This window comes from Stigmatopora nigra, chromosome 15, assembly GCF_051989575.1.
Source record: "Stigmatopora nigra isolate UIUO_SnigA chromosome 15, RoL_Snig_1.1, whole genome shotgun sequence".
NCBI classification, from domain to species: Eukaryota; Metazoa; Chordata; class Actinopteri; order Syngnathiformes; family Syngnathidae; genus Stigmatopora; species Stigmatopora nigra.
Window position 1 is genome coordinate 584,412 of NC_135522.1, and position 6,732 is coordinate 591,143.

Genomic DNA, 6,732 nt, shown 5'->3' on the forward strand with positions numbered 1-6,732 from the left:
TTTGCATATTGTCAGGCCTATTTTGTTTGGTCGGTTTCTCAGGCCAATCGGCAAATATTGCGAGCCTGGCGGGGCCTCTGTTTGGTCATTCCGTGTGTGAGACAAACGGTAGCGCGGAACGCTTAACTCCAATAAGTTAATACCTCAACTAACATGTCCAAGTTCAGGGCCAAACACAAATTCCAGAGTGACAGATGCGGTCCAACCAGGCAGCAAAACCGATTAATGACATGAAGGCAGTGACTCACGCTTACTCGTGTAACGAAAATAAGATTTTTATATGCCGACGGTTATTTTTCTTGCTAAATATTTAACCCCCCTAACCCTAAGCCTTTTAGGAAATAAAGCCTTACTATACTATGTCAACCCTAACCAAACCCTAACCCTAATTTAGGGTATCTGACTAACCCTAATTTGGGGCATACTGACTAACCCTAAATCTTTTGTATTTAAAAACACACAAACCCTAACCCTAAGTCAAAGACTTTCCCAGGGCCAAGGAGTCCATTTTGAGTGTGGGAGGGGTTCTCGTTGGGACGTGATGATAAAATGCAGACGTGGTTAGGCGGTCCGGTGTAAAAACACGTCATTTTTCCAGCCATTCTGGTTGGTCGCTGGCCCAATTGAGGGAATGTCCGACGTGGATACAGAAGGAAGCGATTTTGACAAATGGGTGCAAAAGGCAGAACTGAAAGAAGCCATGTCTGCTCTTCTTCCGTCCTCCGGCCCAGAGACGCTTTTGCTAGCTTGCTGCGAAATTCCAGAGACACGTCAGGCAGGGATCAAATACATAAAAAAACGACCATTTTTGCCTCCACTGAGGTGATCGGTCACAGGTGCGTGGCAAGGACCCTGGCAAGAATCGGCACCCCCCGCCCCTGACTTCCGCCGTGGTGGTAATAAAGTCCGCCGGGATTGGCGTGGGATGAGGCCTGGGAAAATGGCTGCCCTGTCCTGATTTACGAAGGCCGCGAAAGCTTCCGAATTCTCTCCCCGACGTGTCAACAAACATCACAGAGCGGGTCCATCGGGCTCGTTTGACACCTCGTTCAGGGTACCCCCCCCCCCCCATGTCTGTCCAATTGGGGCCCTTTTAGAGCTCACCCTGACTGAAGCGTCTAGGTTAGCCACTATTTGGTCTCTGCATTATTTTTAAGTCAATATCTTAATTGTTAGGACCTACCGTATGCATACATGTACTTCTATGTGTATGTATATGTATGTGTATGTATATGTGTATGTGTATGTATATGTATATATATATGTGTTTGTATATATATATGTATGTGTATGTATATATATATATATGTATATGTATGTGTATGTATATGTATGTATGTTTTTATGCGAGTAAATACGGTGATACATTTCCTAGTTATGGGACGGTCAAATTCTAAAAAATCAGTCACATGCCAAAAAAATAGTGACATCCTTAAATTTATAGTTTTAATTTTGTTACTAGATATGCGTTGCGGGGTGCGTCATAGCGATGTGATCTATTCCCCCCGCCCGCCCAGGGAAATGCAGTATTTCTAAATTGAAGACGGATGGGAAGCCATGATGATGATCAGGCAGGCATACATACATACATAGACTTACTTACTTACTTACACTTGTGCACGCAATCCCATGAAATATGACGGCTTGGGGCCAAGCCATATTGGAGCAATCTCCTTCTGCGGTCATTAATCGCATCCTGCTGTTTCGCAGTTGGCCCTGGCGTCATGTCACACACACACACACATTCAACCCCAACCTGGTGGCTATATTGCAAACACACACACACACATTGGATCATCTTAATCTAGTCGGAATAGCTACCGATCCCATAAGACCGTTAGAGACACATCTATAACAAGACTCAACATTTTTGGTTTCTGTTTTTAATCTTTATAAAAATCAACTTGGCCGCATTCAATGTCAATTGGCACTCAATCCCACTTTTGAGGGTCGATCTGGTTTCTGTTTTTAGCTTTGTATAAAATCAAAATCTGGATTTGGGCTTGGCTTTGGTACTGCGTCCGGTTTTCGCAATGCTTTTCAGAACTGATTGATTTAGTGTGAAAGTCTTCAGTCTACAGATTGATGGGATTTCCATTCATTTCAACGGGAAAATATGATTTGGAACATCATAACGGCTTCTATGGCCCAATCTGTTTCAAATTGAAGTTCCCATGTCACTAAAGGCCTTCAATCTCACGTCTCCCGATTGTGAGGATCCCGCTACGTATTTTCATGTCAGGATTTGTCGAAGTGACGGATGGGCTCCTCGACACATTTTCCACACCGCTTGTCAAAAGCGCTCTCGGGTTTCTGGCGCCCCGGCCGTCATTTTACGCTCTCGCAAAACTGCCTAACTAGAAATATTTCTCAGTCTAAATGGCGGTTTTGCTACTAGGCCTTCCGAGATGGAACGGGAACTGCGGGTAAGTCCTTCTTTCCCGATTGGGCCACCTTGGCACTTGTCAGTCAGAATGACAAATGGCGGCGCATGATGAAACGCGGGGGTTACATCATCACTTCCCTAATGAGGCCGCTCACAGCAGGAGGGATGGGAAGGTGGGGCTCGAGGGGGGAGTTGGGCTAGCTTGAGTACAAGTAAAGATAACAAGAGGGACAGCTAGGGAAATTGCTAACCATCTTTTTGGGGAAAATGTGGATTTTTGGGGAAGCTAACCACATTAGCTTGGCACTACTAATCCCAAGCCTACTTTGAACTCTTTACCCTTACACAAGATCAAACTTTTTCCCTTAAGAAATAGTTCACCCAATCAAAATGAGGGCTACAATCATTCATTCGTACTTGGGCACGGTACAGTTAGCCTAGCATGCATGTTTTTGGGATAAGAAAACCCACAGAGAACTCTACACAGTAAGAAGCGACCTGGAATCGAACCCAAGAACACATTGGTGAGCAGAAATGAAGGTATTTTCCCCAGAGGGAGCCCAAAAAGTAGATGAGCTCCGTCTCCTCGACCCAAATGAGGAGTTGCTAGCTCCTCCACGTCAGTAAACATTTCCGAAGCCTTCGGAGATGCCCCGACGGAACCTTTAACCCCGCGCCGGGGCCGGCGGGATTGATGGATCTGGCAGACTCGGCTGGACGTCCAGCAAAAGTCCCCTCGGCTCCGTGAAGCCGCCCCGCCCATCCATCAGCGTCCCAACCCGGGGGGAGAACGGACATCCAGATGGAGCGCATCGTGTTGCCGGGCGGGCCACCCCCAGAGGACATCTGGAGCACCTCGGAAAATGGAAGGAGGTCATCCCCCAAAGTATGGACTTGTACTCGGGTCGGCCATGGACCCGGACAAGGGTCTCCCCCGTCCTGGCCCGGTCGTGTCGTGGCGAGCGAGCGAGCGTCGAGGCGGAAGGGGATTTAATTGCGCTGCGGGGACAAAATTTTGCGGCGTGGTGGGGACAGAGAATTGTACAGCGGCTAATGAGTTAATTCCAAGCCGTTCATCCATGAGGAGAAGAAACAAGTTCTCGGCGGCGCTAATTACGCCAGCGCTCATTAACCTCCGGGAAGAGGACCGCCACCGAATATGCTCACTTCACATGAAAATGCGTCTTAACTATGAGGATTTTTACAAAGCAATTGATATAAAATCATTTTTATACAAGTCAATTGACCTTTATAGGGTCAGTCTTATGAATACGCAACTTATTTGGGAACATAAACAGCGTATTTTGGCTTTACTTCACATTTTAATTATAATTAAATGCACAGAAAATGATATATTTATAATTTAGATCCTGGGACCCTTGTGAGGATCAGCAGGAAAGAATGAGTGAAATTAACAGTTTTTTTAAGCAATAAATCTCTTAGATTTTTGAAGCAATAAATGTCTTAGTTTTTTTTAAGTAATACATGTCTTTGGTTTAAACATATCAAATCTAATTTCCGAGTATTCTAAATTAAAAAAACCCTCAAACATGAATTGGACTTCAACTCAATGTTTTCCAAGCCAAGTTTGCTTGCCAGCTTGCGAGCCATGTTGACAGGTCTGGACGCATTTTTCTGGGAGGGGCTTTATTTTAGTCGGGGGGTGAGGGGAAATATTTAGGCGCGCGGGTGGGTGGGGGATATATGTAATCCCGTGACCCCTCTACGACAGGCATCACGCTGCTCTCTAGGTACTGATATCTTCCATATGGAGCCGGAGACGGTCAGAGAGCCACCCTCCCCCCTTGCAAAATGTGTTCCCGGACGAAACCCGCTATAACAAAACCACCCCCCCCCCCTCCCACCCCTTAGTCCTTATCCAAGTTCCAGTAACAAGACAGTGGCACCAAGCGACATTTCAACCTGCCAAAAAATGCTTTGCAGGCGATCTGTGCACAAAGTCAGTGCGTTTTGACGGATTTTGATTGGAAACCAATGAGCAAGTTCTGTTCAACCCCTTTAAAGGACTGTCATTGAACTCATTTTGGCATATTAAAGTCAACTGATGCTAACGGTCCAGCATAATAGAGGCAATCCCCTTTACGGGGTTGGACCTTGAGCCTGCGATGCATGCTAACCGCCGAGCTAAAAGCCCTAGCTAGCGGCGGGGAGGTTTCCACGGTTTACAGTTGAAACCGAACCGCCAAATAAAAGTCTGCGCTGAGACTAAGGAAAAGAAACAAGGACGGTAAAGGTCCGATCCATGGTGAAGGTACGGCATTTCCGCAGGAAGGGACTTGGTTTTTCAACCTGGCCGGTCTGGTGGTTTTACACGAGACCCCGGCTTCCCCTCGGGCCTCTCCGTCAACGGGGTTGCCTGACCTGGCCTCACATGCTTGGCCTGCTGGATAAATGCTGACAATTGGTGAAAAATGACCTGCTCACTGCGCGCCCGTTGTCCCGAGAGACGGGATTGGGGGGGTGTTTAGGAGTGGGGGGCTTGCCAGGTGCCTTGGAAGCGGCATGGATGAGGTCCCTGATTGGCCGTGACAGGGGCAGAGCGCTGGAGTGTGGGAGTCCGCTGAGTGCCACACACTGCTCAATTAAAGCATGAGGGGTCAGAAAAAGACAGGAAGAGGCCAAGTAGTGGGGGCTGGGGGGTGGGCGGGGCCTTTAAGGGAATGTACGTATCCTCCTGCCCATTGTGATGATTTGACAGCAGCACGCTTTGGACAGTAGAATCAAGATATGAGGGAAATGGAGATGGCGTAATATTAAGAAGTCACAATATCATGATTTTTTTTGTCTTGGAATATGACAGACTTTCACTCAAATCGATATCTACAACCCTCTCATTCTAAAACTGGAGCACCAAGAGAATACCCACAGAGGCATGGGAGAACACCCAAATACACCCAAACGTCACACATGAAGACTGGGTTTGGGATTGAACCTTCACTCTAAAATGGCTAGACGGATGAAATAACCACCATGCTGTTTTACAAAAAAAACGACTTAAAAAAATCCCCTACACAATTTGAAAAATGATCAAAAACCGTCTAAAATCCATATAAGTCGAATTAAAGCCAAAACGGAGTCAAATGAGATCAGTTTTACAAAAAAAACCACTTAAAAAAATCCCCTACACAATTTGAAATGATCAAAAAGGGTCTAAAATCCATACAAGTTGACAGGTATGTAATTGTGTAGTAGGCTCCACGCAATTAGAGGCCTGGCAGACCCTAGAAGAGCGGTCGCCACCACGTCACATTCTTTCCAACGGGCTGTCGGCAGATTTGACGGACTAAAGTTGGGCGCGTTCCCACCCCAGAGTGAAAGCCCTTCCCACATATGACAGTCCAAATTAATCAAGATTCCAGACGATCCCTACGCGCAACAAAAGCATTTTTTTTCCCTTGGCCTCACCAGGCAATTAAACCACATGCGCCTTTTCGTGCTACGCTAACGCCGTTGCGCGTTCGACCCCCGTCCCGCCGTTCGATAGCACAAATGTTATACGAGCGTGTTCGCTTACGTGTGTCTTTTTACACGGTGTGAACCGGGGGGCAAACGGGAGCGGCGAGTGGGCGGGGGCAATCAGCTGTGTGCGATTTCGCCGTCTTTGAGGGGGGGAGGGGGGGGAACCACGGCGGCCCCGCCTGTGGGAACCCCGCGCTCCTCACTTCTCATACATTGTTCTAGCGCTCCTCCAAACCGTTAATGCCACAAAAGATGCTCGGCCTATTGTGGCTCGGGACAGCTGGGGGGAGGAGGGGGAGTGGGGGGGATAACGGGGGGAGGAGGCGGTAGGGGGCGGGGCCAGGGGATCATGGGCGATATGCGAACGGACGTAGAGATGCAACGAGTGGCCAACGTGACCCGATGGGAGTCAAAATATCTCGCCGACATTTTTATTCCGTTTTGAGTAAAGGCGCACCTGATGCGGCGGGCCAGATATGGCCCCCGGGCCGCCACTTTGACAACTGTGCTCTAAGCTTTCCTAAAGTTTGATGATTATCGTACTTTTTGGTGCTAAAAAGCTGTTGGATAGTCACCAGAGTCCAAAGTTTTGAGGCATTTGTTTATATTGTAGGTATTAGATGCTACATTATTTGTCAATATGTCAAATGTAATCATATTTGGAGAGTTTGAATTCATTTTAATCTGATTTTTGGGGAACCATAAAGAGAGTTGGATTTTTTAACTATCAAAAGTCAGATATGACTCTTGTTTTGTATTAATTGCGCGCATAAAACTAAAACTAAACAAGCCCTCGGTTTTGTTAGCTTCTGTTAGCATTGCTCCCTTTATTAGCTTTGGTTGTTTTGTCCCGTTACGTGGTTTAG